Source organism: Lithobates pipiens, unplaced genomic scaffold (assembly GCF_037356315.1).
Source record: "Lithobates pipiens isolate NorthernLeopardFrog02 unplaced genomic scaffold, aLitPip1_a1.2 Scaffold_10, whole genome shotgun sequence".
NCBI classification, from domain to species: Eukaryota; Metazoa; Chordata; class Amphibia; order Anura; family Ranidae; genus Lithobates; species Lithobates pipiens.
In genome coordinates this window covers 122,213,634-122,231,041 of record NW_027507686.1, presented here as the reverse complement: position 1 = coordinate 122,231,041, position 17,408 = coordinate 122,213,634, and the positions used below count along the sequence as shown (strand labels likewise).

At 44.7% G+C, this 17,408-nt stretch overlaps 1 protein-coding gene across 9 annotated transcripts in view; it reads left to right on the top strand.

Annotated features, from left to right (window-relative positions):
- The window catches only part of LTBP3 (latent transforming growth factor beta binding protein 3), a 1,616,087-nt gene that overhangs the window by 387,296 nt on the left and 1,211,383 nt on the right, over positions 1-17,408 (top strand). The window lies entirely within an intron of this gene.

Sequence of the window (17,408 nt, the reverse complement as noted above, 5' to 3'; positions counted from 1 at the left end):
GCTCAAAAAAGGAAGGGCTAAGACGAACCTTAACAGTACCCCCTCCTCAAACAACCCCTCGGAGGACCACCGGGCTTGAGGGGAAAATGTCTATGGAAATCACAGAGGAGGACAGGGGCATGTACATCTGAAGATGAGACCCAAGAGCGTTCCTCTGTACCGTACCCTTTCCAATGCACCAGGTACTGTATGCTCCCATGGAACCTATGGGAGTCAACAATGGACTGTACTTCATACTCCTCATGGTTGTCAACCTGTACAGGGTGAGGATGTGGCACTGAGGTGGTAAAGCGGTTGCAGAGCAAAGGTTTTAATAAGGAGACATGGAATACATTTGAGATACGCATATTAGAAGGAAGGGCTAAAGCGTAAGCCACTGGGTTAATCCCACAGAGAATACAAAAAGGCCCAATAAACCGAGGTGCCAAGTTCAGAGAGGGAACGGAGGTTCAGAGTCGGAGGTTGCGAGATGAGAGCCAGACCCTGTCCTCAACCTGGTATGAAGGCTGCATTCCTGCGGTCAGCATGGAGTCTGTACCTATCATTTACATGTCACAACGCCTCTTGGACATGTGCCCAAGTGGAACGAAGACCACGGAGATGTTCCTCTAACGCAGGAATGCTTTGCGGAACAAATGAGTCAGGCAACATGGGAGGTTGGAAGCCATAGTTTTCCATTAATGGGGACAATCTGGAAGCAGAATTCAAAGCACAATTGTGAACAAACTCCGACCAAGGTAAGAGGTCTGACTAGTTGTTATGATGGTCAGAAATATAGCAACGTAGGAACTGCTCCAAGAACTGCTTGGCTCCTTCTTTGTCTCCATTAGACTGTGGGTGATACGCAGAAGAGAAGGCAAGCTGAATTCCCAACTGTGCAGAAAAAGCTCGCCAGAATCAGGACACAAACTGACTACCCCTGCCTGTCTCCATTGGGTATGGGTAATAGGAGACCCATTGGAAGGTGTCATAGAGTGTTACTTGGCTACATCAGCACATAGACCAGGCCACCAGAATTGTTGTGAAATGGCCCAAAAGAGTTGATTCTTCCCAGGGCAGCCAGCAGCCTTGGGAGAATGGTATGTCTGGAGCATGGCAGTGCAGATACTCTCAGGGACAAAGCAGCAGACACAAAGTTTTTCAGGAGGATCATGGAGCAACTCCATCTTGGAGGTGGAGGAAAATTGTCACGAGAAAGCGTCACCCCTTACATTCTTAGTACCCGGTATAAATGAGACAATGTAATTGAAACTTGACAAGAAAAGAGACCATCGCGCCCTTCTGGGAGAGAGATGTTTAGCCTCAGACAACATAGCCAAAGTTCAGTAACTGGAATGGATAATCAGACAAGCCAGAAAGTCAGGAAGCCAGGAATCAGTGTACTGGAACAGCAAGCAGGATCTGGAGCCAGAAGGAACGTCAGCCAAGCAAGTCTTTAACAGGCACGCAGGAGAAGCTCTGTGTTGACCAGGCGAAGGCAGAGATCATCTGGGCTGGACTGCTTAATTAAGCGGGACTGACAAGCAGGATATCAACAGGTGAGTCACTGTGGAGAGTTAGGAGCTGGCAATTAACTGACAGCTGAGCGGCCAGCTCAGAGAAGGAAGGGCTGAGCCCAGCCTTGACAGCAGTTCAGTTTTACACATTGGCCTCAGAACTAGCATGGGATAAAGAGGCCCTTAGTGCTACGTTTTGGAAGGGCTTAGCAGATTGTAGTAAGGATGAAAAAGCTGGCAGAACCATATCCTCCACCCTTAGCATCCAAATCGATGTCTGCATCCAGGAGCGTGATCTGGAGAGGACTGGTCCACGTTGACTCTAGTAGGTTGTTTAGTACTTGTGTTCCAGAAAGCTTTTAAAATTCCACCTCTGCAACTATCCCAGCATCAGAACCCATGTAATTAGAGCAAACATGCCATGTTCATTTAAACCATGAACATACTTGTCTCCTCCAAGAAAAAAGAAATGGAAATATTACAGACAGATATCACCACAATACAAAAGGAATTAACAGCATTGCAATCACATGCAGGTTTTACAGATCTGGATGCACGGCTGAATAATAAATTGGATAAACTTGAGAAGTCCGTCATAGATGGTAAGCGTGGCAAAATGCTCAGCGATAAGACTGACTATGAGAACAATAAGGTTTATGTCTGGAAGAAACCACAATTCTTTCAGAACAGACCACACAAGAACCGAGCTAAACAAGTCAGTTTCTGTGTCAGTGATCCTGGAGATGACACCTTTGTACACACTATGTCAGATTCTTCATTCTATCATTCCACTGAATCTGTAGTGCATACAGACAGACAGATCAACAATCGAAGCCTGGGAAACCCTCATGGGTCAGTACAAACCAAGAAAGAGAAAAAGCCCTCTATCATCAAAAAAACAGGAAGGGTGGTAAGAGACACAGACACAGACACCACAAAAGATACCCACTACACACTATGAGGCAAAACCAGGAAATAGCACTTAATGTGGTTAATATCAAAAAGAACTTTGAATGAGGAAGAGATCAGCCTTTTATCCAGAGGTCTTAATTTTTGTCCTAGCAGACATTTTGATCTTTTTGGGACAATACTGGAAGTTAATAGATTTTCACGGACTTTAACTCTTAAAAAACACTTTTTACAGTCCACTTCACAGGACCTCTTTCTTCACCTGTGAAATTTACTGATGTCTGTATGTTACAAGACTTAATTGATTTGGCAGAGGAATCTAGTCCTCCTTCCTGTGACCCCACAGAGATTCATAGTGATATTGTGTTTAAATTTAGATCTGATTTTTACCCTGTGGAGTCTAGGGGAAAGGATTTGAATCTTTTCCAAAGCATGGTGGAGAGAGATCTGACTCACCTTGCACGTAGCAGTCAGAGGGTATCTTTTCCCCCAAATCTCACTCATGCTGAAAAATTGGCTTTAAAAACATTGTCCACTGACAAAAGTGTAGTAATTAGGAGTGCAGATAAGGGAGGTAGTGTGGTGGTTTTAGATTATTTAGCATACAAGGAGGAAGTCTTGCGCCAACTATCTGATACCAATACTTATCAACGACTTAAATCCAATCCCACATAAGCTTTTAAAAAGGTACTATCCACACTATTGGATAGAGCAGTGACAGCAGGCATCGTCTCCCAAGCAGACAAAGAGCTATTCATTCCCGAATATCCCATCATACACGGCTTACAGGGCACACTATTGTGGCTGGTATAGGTTCTTTAAATGAGCATCTAGGGGAATCACTGATTGTTATACAATCGTGAGTCTTCTAAATGTGTATTGGCGTTATTATGAGGTTATACTATGTTATGTTCGATGAGGCTGTCCTACACATATACTTACATTAGATGTGTATTGGATATTAATGACCCAATAGGAATCATTGAGGTCACGTTTATGTCAATGCATTCTCCAACTTACATATGCACATTTAGTTTACAGGTATATACTGGTGCCAGTTGTATCATTTTAACTGGCTGATCGGTTGTTAGTATATATATGATCTTTACATATGCATTAAGGACGCATTGAGGCGGGCCGTGTAGTCTATATCGGTTGAATAGCTGTGGGTGCATATTTGGCTTACACCCATAGACTGATGTTGGTGCTATGGTTCAATTATCGTTTAGTTTTAGCAGGCAGACTGTTCATCCATACATTAGCAATCTACATACACATATCGATATCGATTGCTCAGGTGAAGGTTGTAGTGGTGAGCGTTTGGGTCATATACCTTTCCATTGTCCACCTAGGATAGGTTGACAGGGTTGAGGACATCATAATTGATGCTTTTTCCATCCCACAGATATATATGTAGTCTACACACACATACCGATACTGGTTGTACAATTTGAGTTGGTAGATCGGTTGTTAACATATATCTAGTGTATACACATATATTGAGGTTGTGTGTGTAGTTTGGATCGGTTAAACAGTTATGGGCGCATATCCTGCTTACATACACAGACCGATATTGGTGGCATGGTCCATTTATCGGCTAGCCTTATTAGGCTGACTGGCAATTGATGTACATGTAGACTATATACACCACATTGATATCGATTGCTTGGATGTAGGTTTTGACAGTGGGTTTTTGTGTTACACACTTTCTCATTGTTTATATAGGATAAACCGATAGGACCGAGGATATTACAATAGACTAAGTTTGCTCATTTTTTTCTTGCTAGTTTTGTCATGGATTAAATATGTTTTTTTAAACCAATACGTTACATTGGATTATCAATGGACTCATAAACTTGTCATGTTATCGAGAGTGAGTACTACAATGTCAGAGTCACATATTTACATCTGTAATGGGATTTTCTATATATTTTTTTGTTTATATTATAGGGTTTCTGCTTTTAACACTAAGATCCTCCTCTGCTATGCGATCCTTGGTTGACACTTTGGAATGTGGCTAATGGACAACAGATGTGTTAGTCTACATTGTGTGGAATTTTCTGGTTATATAATACAACGATTTCCACTTTTTTTTACTGTCCATAATAATAATTTTTAAGCCAGAATGTAGAGGAGGAACAACGACCAATTTATTAACTTGTTTTTATGTCATATTTGTTAACTAAAGAGAATGATAAGGATAATGAAAATGTAAGGGGGAGAGGATAAGCTGAATACAAAAGTGAGTTAACATTTATGTTAATGGCACAGCATGATAAGACCTTGGTGTGTGTTGCCCAGCATTTTATTTATTAAATAATTAACATTTATAAATTTTTGTTGTGAATTTATTAATGTTCATCAATAAGTTATTTGACATTTGACCATCAATAATTTTTTATGAATTTATTATGAATTTTGACTATGATTCATTTATTACATACTATATTCATGCTTATTTTGAATTGATGTAAACGCATCATGTTTTTTTTTCTTTTTCACGTGTGTCGCTCACGGATGTACTTTTTCACAGGACACCATATACTAATTATACATGTGGCACCTGTGTTATTTATATGTATATTTAACATTTCCACGGGTCCCTCTGTGTATGTGTTTAATTTTTTATCATTAAAGCGGGGTTCCACCCTAAAGTGGAACCTCCGCTGATCGGATCCCTCCCCCCCTCCGGTGTCACAATTGGCACCTTTCAGGGGGGTGGAGATACCTGTCAAAGACAGGTATTTACACCCACTTCCGGGCATAGACTGCCGTGGGAGTCTACGCCATTTCCTGTCCTGCCGCGCTGTCTGCTGGGACACACACGGGTCTCAGAGACAGCGCAGAGAATTCCTATTGCGCTGCGTGACTCACGCATGCGCAGTAGGGAACCGGGAAGTGAAGCCGATTCGCTTCACTTCCTGATTCCCTCACCTAGAATGGTGGCGGCAGCAGCCGAGGGCCGAGCGATCGATCGGCCTCGGCTGCCGGCATCGCTGGAACCCGGGACAGGTGAGTGTCCATTTATTAAAAGTCAGCAGCTGTAGTATTTATAGCTGCTGGCTTTTAATATTTTTTTTTTTGGTGGAATCCCTCTTTAAGTCTATATCCTCCACCCACTCTAAATTTTTTATTTTCTTTTTGCTCTTTTTCTTGCACGGGATTTAATAATTTTTCATCTTGGATAAAATTGAATATTTTCATTTCACTTTCTAGGGCCTATTGGTCCATTTTTTCACTTATCTCACTTATTTCATACAGACATACACACCTGTATAAGGTGGTGTATGTCTGCAGCATCTTTTACATCATTTCTATTTTCACTAAGAGTTACATTTTGGTTAGATTTTTGGTCAAAATGTTTTCTTTTTGTTTTCTTTTGAGTTTTCTTGAGTATTTTCACTGCTTGGCAGCACATGCTAAGATCTAATTGCAAGTGCGATTCTGCTGTATGTAATTGCCTTCAATCTTTCAATTATGTGATATGCCTTGCCTCTTTTTATGTTTTATGCTATATATTTGATATTTGCTTGAAAGATGGTTAGCTGTGAGTAAGCACTGATTACGGTGCGAAACGCGTCAGATTTTCCTGTACCCTGTTATTCTTTTGCTGTGGATTTTTTGACTATGTTTTGATGTGACTCACGTTGTTTTAATAAGATGGGATTTCAAGTCTTTTTCCAGTGTGCGGCTATCCAGAGTTTTGTCCTACTTTTTTTTCTCAGGGCCAGTTTCCTCTTTGTGCAGAAAAAGGATGGTACGCGACCCTGCATGAAGAATCGATCTTCCCTACCCTTCATTTTTGAACTTTTTATAGGCTTCCGGTGAATTTAAACAAAGTTAGCCCTCTGTGGAGCATACAATTTGATTATGATCTGAGAGGGTGATGAGTGAAAGCTTTAAACACCAGATATAGGCATTGTGAGTATCTTGTGATGCCCCAGCCATTTTTCAGAACTTGGTTAATGAGATTTTCTCTGATCTTTAATACATTTGTGTCATTATATATCTGGACAACATACTTTGTCTCTAGATCTGAACACTCATCGTCAGCTGTACTCTATATATGGTTCTCCAGTGTTTTCGGCACCACCTCCTGTACGCTAAGCTGGAAAAATGCCTCTTCAAGCAAACACAGGTCTCTTTTCTTGGTTACATAGTCACAGATAAAGGGCTGCTGTCATGGTTATGCAGTGATCTTCCTGTGTTTGCTTACCTCCCCTCATGTGTTCAGACTAAGAGGCCAGCCACTTCCACCTGGTGGTTTTTATAACCTCTAAGCATGGCTCCACCCCAGGCCCTATCAGGGAGCCCTATATTAACTGTGCACTGCAGGCCATCAGTGCTGATCAACCATTGTGTATTCCTTTGTGTGTTTGGCTTCCTGTTACCTGCCCTGTGCGCTTCTGTTGTTCCGTTACAGATTATGGCATGTCTTGACTATCCCTGTTTGCCTGTGATCCTGATCTTTTGGCGTGTCCCTGACTATTTCTGTCTGCTTGTGGCCCCGACCTTGGCTTTGTCCCTCACCATCCTTATCCTCCTGTTGCCTACTGTGGGTGTGAGCTGGGGGACCCTGGGGGTCGCGACCTGGAGCCAGTTTCAGCCAAGTCCATCCTCACCACTCGAGGCTCTGGTGAACACCTGCTGGCTCTTAGACTCTGCGCCCCAGGGAATCTTACATTCCAACCCCGGTGGGACCTGTCTCCTGTTCCGCAGCAGTCAGCCGTAGGGTCCACAACCTTGCGGTGCACTCCTGATCCCTACGGTGTGCATCTGTCACCTCGCCTCAAGGTGACCTGACAGTTTGATCAGCCATAGACCCAGCTGACGTGCCGCTTCCAGCAGATGATCCATTGCAGAGCTTAGTTCGCAGACTTGAGCCCCAAGAATCGCATCAGAGCCAGGTGATGCGATTCCTTCAGGATTTGGCATTGCGTGTTGAACAGGTTCAGGCCTCATTAGGACCCCCGGTTCAACAACCTCAACCGCTATCAGCCGCTGCACTTATCGCATCAGTCGCAGCCACACATTCATTACAACTACCAGCTCCGGTCCGTTTCTCTGGAGACTCCAAGGCTTGCAGCGGGTTCCTTAGCCAGTGCACAATTCATTTTGAACTTCAGCCCCAAAACTTCCTGTCCGATCGGGCAAAAGTCGCATATATCATATCCCTCCTGTCTGGCGAGGCGTTAGCTTGGGCCACCCCTCTGTGGGAACTGAATGATCCAGTGGTTTCTAGCCTGTCTGATTTCTTGAAACTGAATATCTTTGAGGAACCGGGTCGTGTCTCCTCAGCGGCTAGTGCTCTTTTACGTCTCCGTCAAGAGTCTGTGGGACAGTATGCTCTTCAGTTCCGTATCCTCACAGCTGAATTGAGCTGGAATAATGAGGCCCTAGTTGCAACCTTTTTACATGGCCTCTCTGATAGAGTGAAGGATGAATTAGCAGGAAGATCCCTTCCTGCTGGTCTGGACAGTGTCATCACCTTGTGTAACCAGATCGATATTCGCTTTCAGGAGAGGGTCATGGAAAAAAGACGCCAGCACTCCCCATTCTTTAGGCAGCCTGAGCCCCCAGTCCCTTCTCTTTGATCCGAGGAACACCCCCTGCCTACCGAGGAACCTATACAGTTGGGCTGGACTAAATTATCTCCCAAAGAACGTGCTAGGCGCAGAACTCTGGGCCTATGCCTCTATTGTGGGGCCAAAGGTCATTTCCTTGACACTTGTTCTCTTCGTCCGGAAAAACACTCAGGGCTAATACATCTGGAAGGTGGAGTATTAGACCCTGAAATATCACCTTCACCTTCTCGTCTTCTCCTTTCTGTGTTGCTTCATGTCGGTGCTTCCTCTCGTTCGGTCTCAGCACATCTGGATTCCGGAGCCGCTGCCAATTTCATGGATTGGGAAACTGCATCCTCCATGAGACTTACCCTTTTGCCCCTTACAACGCCATTGGTGGTCTTGGCGATTGATGGCACGGTTCTCCCAAGGGACCCTATCCGCTTTCGGACTATTCCTGTTAAGATGTCAGTAGGGAAACTCCACCAGGAGTGGATATCCTTCCTTGTCTTACCTAAGGCTTCATCTCCTATCATATTAGGTCTTTCTTGGTTAAGGCTCCATTCTCCACACGTTGACTGGTCTGCTGGACAGATCCTGGCTTGGGGTTCCTCCTGTTTCTCCTGCCTACTCAAGGGTACCCCAAAGGAGAAACTTCCTGTTACCACCATTCCAGTATCTACTGCTCTTCCTGCTGTATATAGCGATCTCTAGGATGCGTCCTGCAATAGTCGGACTGATGCACTCTCTAGGTCATGTGGTACTCTGGATGAGGGGCCCACCTATGAACCTGAGTCGATCATTCACTCCAGTTCGCATAACCATTTACCTTTGTCTGTCCCTAATCTCCCTTGGACGCACAGCCAGGCTAACTTGTCTGCAAGTTCCATAGTTGCTATGCCCTGTGATGCGATTGAGATGGTCACTACACCTGACAATACTATTCAGTCGACCTCTGCACCAGTTATGCCAGTCCAGCCCATGCCCAATGAGCTTCCTGCTTCTTGTTCAGCACCTTCGGTGACCTGGCCTCACCCTATTGCTACTATGTCCGTTCAAACCCGTTTAAGAGGCTCAATCCATCCTTTGGATAGAATACCTCATTCGGCCAGGAGGGGTTTTCAATCTTTTTCTCAGGGTTCTCTGCATTCTGTTTGTGTTGCAGCTATCCAGCTTGACTCTTGTGACATGTCACTTTCTAACCAACCTGACCTCAGGGATCCACTGACCTCTGCCCAGTCTGGTGGTCCTGTTATGGATGCCCAGCTCATCTTTAAGGGTGTGGGGGACCCTGCTCAGACTCCTGATCTTCTCACGCCCTTACCCATTCCTAAAAAGCCTTTAGTCCTCAAGTCCTCTCATCCTCTCCCTATCTCTGTTTCGGTCTCTGAGGATAATCTAAAATACGAGGTTAGTCAAGTTTTGGATTCCCGGCTCCGTAAAGGCATTCTTCAGTACCTCGTACTTTGGAAAGGGTTGGGTCCTGAGGAGAGGTCTTGGATCATTGCATCTGAGGTCTTTGCTCCCTGTCTGTTAAGGAGGTTCCATCTGGAGTTTCCCTTTAAGCCTGGACCCAGGCGGGGGAGGGGGAGGCCTTGTAAGAGGGAGGGTACTGTCATGGTTATGCAGTGATCTTCCTGTGTTTGCTTACCTCCCCTCATGTGTTCAGACTAAGAGGCCAGCCACTTCCACCTGGTGATTTTTATAACCTCTCCTCTAAGCATGGCTCCACCCCAGGCCCTATCAGGGAGCCCTATATTAACCCGTCCCTCAGCATCTACAGTGCCTTGAAAAAGTATTCACACCCCTTGAAATTTTCCACATTTTGTCATTTTACAACCAAAAACGTAAATATATTTTTTGGGGATTTTATGTGATGGACTAACACAAAGTGTCACATAATTGTGAAATGGGAGGAAAATGATAAATTTGTTTCAACATTTTTTTAACAAATAAATATCTGAAAAGTGTGGCGTGCATTTGTATTCGGCCCCCTTTACTCTGACACCCCTAGCTAAGAAAGTGGAATCAATTGCTTTCAGAAGTCACCTAATTAGTAAATAGAGTAAACTTGTGTGTCATTTAATCTCTGTATACATATAGCTGTTCTGTGAAGCCCTCAGAGGTTTCTTAGAGAACCTTAGTGAACTAACAGCATCATGAAGGCCAAGGAACACACTAGACAGGTCAGGGATAAAGTTGTGGAAAAGTTTAAAGCAAGGTTAGGTTATTAAAAAAATCCCATGTTTTCCACATCTCACAGGGCACTGTTCAATCCATCATCCGAAAATGTAAAGAGTATGGCACAACCTCAAACCCACCAAGACATGGCCGTCCACCTAAATTGACAGGCTGGGCAAGGAGAGCAGCCAAAAGGCCCATCATAACTGGAGAAGCTGCAGAGATCCACAGCTTAGGTGGGAGAATCTGTTCACAGGACAGCTATTAGTGGTGCACTCCACAAATCTGGCCTTTATGGAAAAGTGGCAAGAAGAAATCTATTGTTGAAAGAAAGTCATAAGAAGTCCTGTATGCAGTTTGCAAGAAGCCATGTGGGGGACACAGCAAACATGTGGAAGAAGGTGCTCTAGTCAGAAGAGACCAAATGTTAACTTTTTGGCCTAAAAGCAAAACTCTATGTGTGGTGGAAAACAAACACTGCACATCAACCTGAGCATACCACCGTGAAACATGGTGATGGCAGCATCATGTTGTGGGAATGCTTTTCTTCAGCAGGAACAGGGAAGCTGGTCAGAGTTGATGGGAAGATGGATGGAGCCAAATACAGAGCAATCTTATGCTGTGTACACATGACCAGACTTTTCGAATCCGCCGAACAATTCAATCGTGTGTAAGCTTCACCGGACCTTTGCTGTCTAAAAATCAGACAGACTTTAGATTTAGAACATGTTTCAAATCTTTCTGATGGACTCAAGTCCGGTCAAAAAATGTGTTCGTCTGTATGCTAGTTTGACGGACAAAAACCGATGCTAGGGCAGCTGTTGGCTACTGGCTATGAACTTCCTATTCTAGTCCGGTCGTTTGTCATCACGTTCGAATCCATCTGAGTTTGGTGTGATTGTGTGTGGCCAGGTCCGTTCATTCGGAAAGTCTGTCGGAACTCTGCTGAAAAGTCAGTCGGGAAGACCATTGGACCTAGTCTGCCGGAAAGTCCAGTCGTGTGTACACGGCATTAGAAGAAAACCTGTTAGATGCAAAAGACCTGATAGTTTCACCTTCCAGGAGGACAAACATACAGCTAGAGCTACAATAGAATGGTTAGATTAAAGCATAATTATGTGTTAGAATGGCCCAATCAAAGTCCGGACCAAAATCCAATTGAGAATCTGTGGCAAGATGGAAAATGTCACTGTCTAGATGCAAAGCTGGTAGAGACATCCCCAAAAAGACTTGCAGCTGTAATTGCAGCAAAAGGTGGTTCTACAAAGTATTGACTCGGGGGGGGGGGGGGGGGGGCTGTATACAAATGCACGCCACACTTTACACATATTTATTTGTAGAACATTTTGAAAATCATTTATCATTTTCCTTTCACCTCACAATTATGTGCCACTTTGTGTTGGTCTATCACACAAAATCCCAATAAAATACATGACAAAATGTGGAAAATTTCAAGGGGTATTAATACAGTCCCTGACAAAAGTCTTGTCGCTTGTGTACAAATTGACCTGAAGTGCCGCTAAAATATATTTCTAATCAAGATTTTGTTACAAGAAATGGGCCATTTTAATTCCAACAGCTTTTGTAATAATGCTTCAGTGCAAAACGAAACTGACAAAAAGTATTCTAATATTCACAGCTCGGTATTGCCCATTGAGTCAATTTTTGTCAAGACATAAGTGTTGTCGCCTTGTTATATGAGCTTTACCTGTGACTAATAATGGATCAATTAGGTCTCAGGCCGCGTACACACGCGCGGACTGTTCGCCCAACTCTGTCCGTCAAACAGTTTCGGCAAACAGTCCGCTCAAAATTAGCATGGACGGACATGGCCACACACGACGGACGAACAGTTTGCTGAAACCGTGCGCGATGACGTGAACGGCACGTATGACGGGACGAAAAATACGACGTCCTATACACTGCATTATAACTTTCGGCGTGTAAATCCTTTCTGAGCATGCGCGGAACTTAGTTTGACGAACAAGCCTACACACGAGCGGACTGTTCGCTGAAACAAGGTTTCAGCGGACAGTTTTTCGGAAATTCCGTAAAACCTTGTTCGTCAAACTGTCCGCTGAAACTGTCCGCTGAAAGCCCACACACGAGCGGACTGTCCGCCCAAACACTGTTCAGCGGACAAAGTTGGGCGAACAGTCCGCCCGTGTGTACGCGGCCTCAGGTGTATATAAAAAGAACACCAGTACACTAGACCTTCTCAACTGCAACTAGACCTCTGCAAACATGCCTAAGATTCACCGGGAGACTAAAGTGTTGATTATCAAGAGGCTGAAGACCAGATCCACTGATGTGGCAGACACCTTCAATGTGTCTCAGCGTCAAGTTCAGAGGATAAAAAAAAGATTTGAAGAGACCGGAGACGTTTTGGACAAGGCCAGGTCAGGCCGACCCCGCAAGACAACTGCTCGTGAGGACCGTTTGTTGGCTCCAAAATCCAAGGCCAGCCCATTTTCCACTGCAGCAGAGCTCCACGAGACCTGGTCACCTGGAGTTCCTGTGTCAACCAGAACAGTTTGTCGGATTCTGTCTCGAAATGGCCTCCATGGTCGAATCAGTGCCCATAAGCCAGCACTAAACAAAAGACAATTGAAAAACCATGTGGCATTTGCCAAGGGCCACAGCCTGCTAAAAGGATGGACTCTGGAAAAGTGGCAGAAGGTGGATTTTTCAGATGAATCTTCTGTTGAATTACACCACAGTTGCGGCAAATATTGCAGGAGACCTACTGGAACCCGCATGGAGCCGAGATTTACCCAGAAAACAGTGACGTTTGGTGGAGGCAAAATCATGGTCTGGGGTTATATCCAGTATGGGGGTGTGCGAGGGATCTACAGGGTGGAAGGCAACATCAATAGTCCCAACCATAAAAAAAGGCCAAATTTTGCAGCAGGATGGTGCTCCATCGCATACTTCCATCTCCACATCAAAGTTCCTTAAGGCAAAGAAGATCAAGATGCTCCAGGATTGGCCAGCCCAGTCACCAGACATGAACATCATTGAGCATATGTGGTGTAGGATGAAAGATGATGAATCATCTCCTGCACCCTCTTCTTTGCCTACCCTGGCCTTCCCTCGCCTCCATTATCTCAAGATTCCTGAATTTTCAGAATTTCACATATAAAAAAAGAATGCTTGTAGTTGTCGATCCCAGATTCACCTCATACATGTGTTATGTCAGGGTGCTGGTGTCAGATCACTCTATCACGGTGCAGGTGTCAGTGCTCTATATCACGGTGCTGGTGATCATCTCCTGCACCCTCTTCTTTGCCTACCCTGACCTTCCCTCGACCTCCATTATCTCAAGATTCCTTAATTTTCAGAATTTCACATATAAAAATAGAATGCTTGTAGTTGTCGATCCCAGATTCACTTCATACATGTGTTATGTCATGGTGCTGGTGTCAGTGCTCTATATCACGGTGCTGGTTCTGGTGATCATCTCCTGCACCCTCTTCTTTGCCTACCCTGACCTTCCCTCGCCTCCATTATCTCAAGATTCCTGAATTTTCAGAATTTCACATATAAAAAAAGAATGCTTGTAGTTGTCGATCCCAGATTCACCTCATACATGTGTTATGTCATGGTGCTGGTGTCAGATCACTCTATCACGGTGCAGGTGTCAGTGCTCTATATCACGGTGCTTTTGATCATCTCCTGCACCCTTTTCTTTGCCTACCCTGACCTTCCCTCGCCTCCATTATCTCAAGATTCCTGAATTTTCAGCATTTCACATATAAAAAAAGAATGCTTGTAGTTGTCGATCCCAGATTCACCTCATACATGTGTTATGTCATTGGCCATGTGGTGGGACTATGTGTGCACAGCTAGTAATTATTTTGTGGCTGCAAATATGACCTGTAGGTTTGTAAAGTTCACCATCCCTGTGCTGTGCTGACTTCCTCCTGGGGCTGCTTATTATGAGGGGCTCCCACCATCCCTGTGCTATGCTGACTTCCTCCTGGGGCTGCTTACGGTGCAGGTGTCAGTGCTGTATATCACGGTGCTGGTGTCAGTGCTGTATATCACGGTGCTGGTGTCAGTGCTTTATGTCACGCTGCTGATGTCAGTGCTCTCTATCACGGTGCTGGTGTCAGATCACTCTATCACGGTGCAGGTGTCAGTGCTGTATATCACGGTGCTGGTGTCAGTGCTGTATATCACGGTGCAGGTGTCATTCCTGTATGTCACGCTGCTGATGTCAGTGCTCTCTATCACGGTGCTGGTGTCAGATCACTCTATCACGGTGCAGGTGTCATTGCTGTATGTCACGCTGCTGAAGTCAGTGCTCCTTAGAGGTTGACCGAAAAAAAAGGGATAACTTGCGTTTGAAAGACCTCTGCGCAAATACCGCGTCACATAAAATATTGCAACAACCACTATTTTATTCCCTAGGGTCTCTGCTAAAAAAATATATATAATTTTTGGGGCTTCTGAGTGATATTCTAGCAGAAAATACTGGATTTTTACTTGTAAGCAACAAGTGTCAGAAAAGATTTAGTCTTTAAATGGTTAAACTGAGAACTTCTACATACAGAGTTCAGCCCATTGAAGAAGAAACATTGTATCATTTTGTTCTTTTCTTGGCAGCCTGCCCAGAGAGGATGAAAGTCCTTCACTGATGTCTTCAGGCAACTTACATTGACTTCTATCACAGAAGTCTTTTGCAAGTCATAATAAGCATGACTGAGATCCGGAATTCGTAAACAAAAATTCGTATTCCGTACAGAATTCGGACGCGTGGCAATTCGTATTTCAGATCCTCCCGAACGTACGAATTTTGAGAAATTCGTACGAATTTGAGATTCGTACGAAACGAATGGCACATGTCTACTGGGCAGTGACTGCCAGTCTACATTACCGAGTAGACTCACTGAATTGGTGACAGGTTCAAAGCTTTAAAAACATCTTCTAGATATCCACATTTTGTATATTTAGACTCCAAATTATACGTCTCAATAACTAAACACCATAAAAAACATAGGGATATGTCATTAGTATATGTTGTCATAAAGCTTTAAATAAAAATCTTTAAGATGTGAAATGTAAAAAAAAAAAACAACAACTGAAAAGCACAGGTGGCCATGAGGTTAGCACCTCCACCCCCGCAAAACCAGGACCACTGGTTCAAATCCCAACCAAGGCACCACCTGCAGTAAATGGATGCAATGCTAATAACTATCCCCACTATTAATGCATATGTATAATAATGACAGTAAACTTTGCCTATATACTGAGTAGGGAAAGGCTGAACACCCCCCGATTCGGTTCACACCAGAATATGCGAACAGGCAAAAAATGTATGCAAACCCTATTAAAGTCTATGGGACATGAACATGAAAAATCAAAAGTGCTAATTTTAAAGGCATATATGCAAGTTATTGCCATAAAAACTGTATGGGGACCCGGGTACTGCCCAGGGGACATGTATTAATGCAAAAAAGTTTTTAAAACTACAATTTTTTCAGGAGCAGTGATTTTAATAATTCTTAAAGTGATTGTAAGGGGTCATTTTTTAACAAACATATCATACTTCCCCCCACTGTGCATCTCGTTTTGCACAGAGTAGCCCCAAACCTGCTCTTCCGGGGTCTCCCTGTGGCTCTCAGGGCTCCATCTCACATCAGTTAACCCCCTTGGAGAAGTGCTTGCCCGAGGGGGTTACCTTGCGGGCATGCTCCAGAGTCAAGCATTTGCATCCATTGACGCAAATGCCAGACTCGGCCCGGCCCCCAGTCGCCCACATCATTGAATTTTAATGACAGCAGTGGAACCCAATGGCTGCTCTGCTATCAATCTGGGCAATCAGGACATAAGACACCAGCTAGAGCTGGTGTGCTCGTCCCCGGCACGAGAAAAAGAGGGTGCAGGTACAAGAGGTTTTTCACCTCAATGCACACAATGCATTGAGGTGAAAAACCACTAAGGTTTACAAACCCTTTAAAGTGAAACAATAAAAAAGCACCTTGTCCCCATGTTGATGGGGACAAGGGCCTCGTCCTCACAACCCTGGCCATTGGTTGTACAATGTACCTCTACCCATTCACATGGGGGGCAGGATCTGGTGACTCCCTTGTTAACCACTTCAGGACCGCCGTATTGCCATTGTACGTCAGCACAATGGCACAGGCAGGCATAATCACGTACATCTACGTGATTGCCTTCCAGCGGGTGGGGGGTCCGATCGGACCCCCTCCCGCTGGTTACGGCGGTCCGATTCGGTCCAGGAGCGCTCCGTGATGAGGGGATGGCCGTTGGTTTTCGGCCACCCCCTCTGGATCGCTCCTGGCCAATGAGAAGCTTCCTCCCCTGTGTATTGTTTACACAGGAAGGAGGAAGTGATGTCATTCTCCTCGGGGCGGTCTTTTTGACCGGACTACGAGGAGAACAGTAAAAGTAAGTGTGCACCAACACTACACTGACATGTAGGTACACACAGGCACACAAACCCCCCCGATCCCCCCCCCGATCGCCCCCCGATCCCCCCCCCGCCCCCCCTCCCCCCCCAGTCACAGTGTCACTGATTGCATTGATCATTTCTTTACTGATCAATGCATTCAGTGTCAGTTGTGACAGTAAAAACTGTCAGGACAGTTAGTGTTAGGTCCAGGGTAGCCCCCTATCACCCCCCAATAAAGATTTAACCCCCTGATTGCCCCTAGAGTTAACCCTTTCACCCCCTTTTGCCAGTGTCACTAAGCGATAATTTTTCTGATCGCTGCATGTGTCGCTAGTGTCGCTAGGTAGCTAGTTATTTTTTTAGGTTCACCGCCAGGTTTTTATATCGCTAGGTACCCCGATATACTACCCAATAATGTTTTTAACCCCCTGATTGCCGCTAGTTAACCCTTTCACCCCCTTTTGCCAGTGTCACTAAGCGATCGTTTTTCTGATCGCTGCATTAGTGTCGCTACAGTCGCTAGGTAGCTAGTTATTTTTTTAGGTTCACCGCCAGGTTTTTATAGCGCTAGGTACCCCGATATACTACCCAATAATGTTTTTAACCCCCTGATTGCCGCTAGTTAACCCTTTCACCCCCTTTTGCCAGTGTCACTAAGCGATCATTTTTCTGATCGCTGCATGTGTCGCTAGGTAGCTAGTTATTTTTTTAGGTTCACCGCCAGGTTTTTATATCGCTAGGTACCCCGATATACTACCCAATAATGTTTTTAACCCCCTGATTGCCGCTAGTTAACCCTTTCACCCCCTTTTGCCAGTGTCACTAAGCGATCATTTTTCT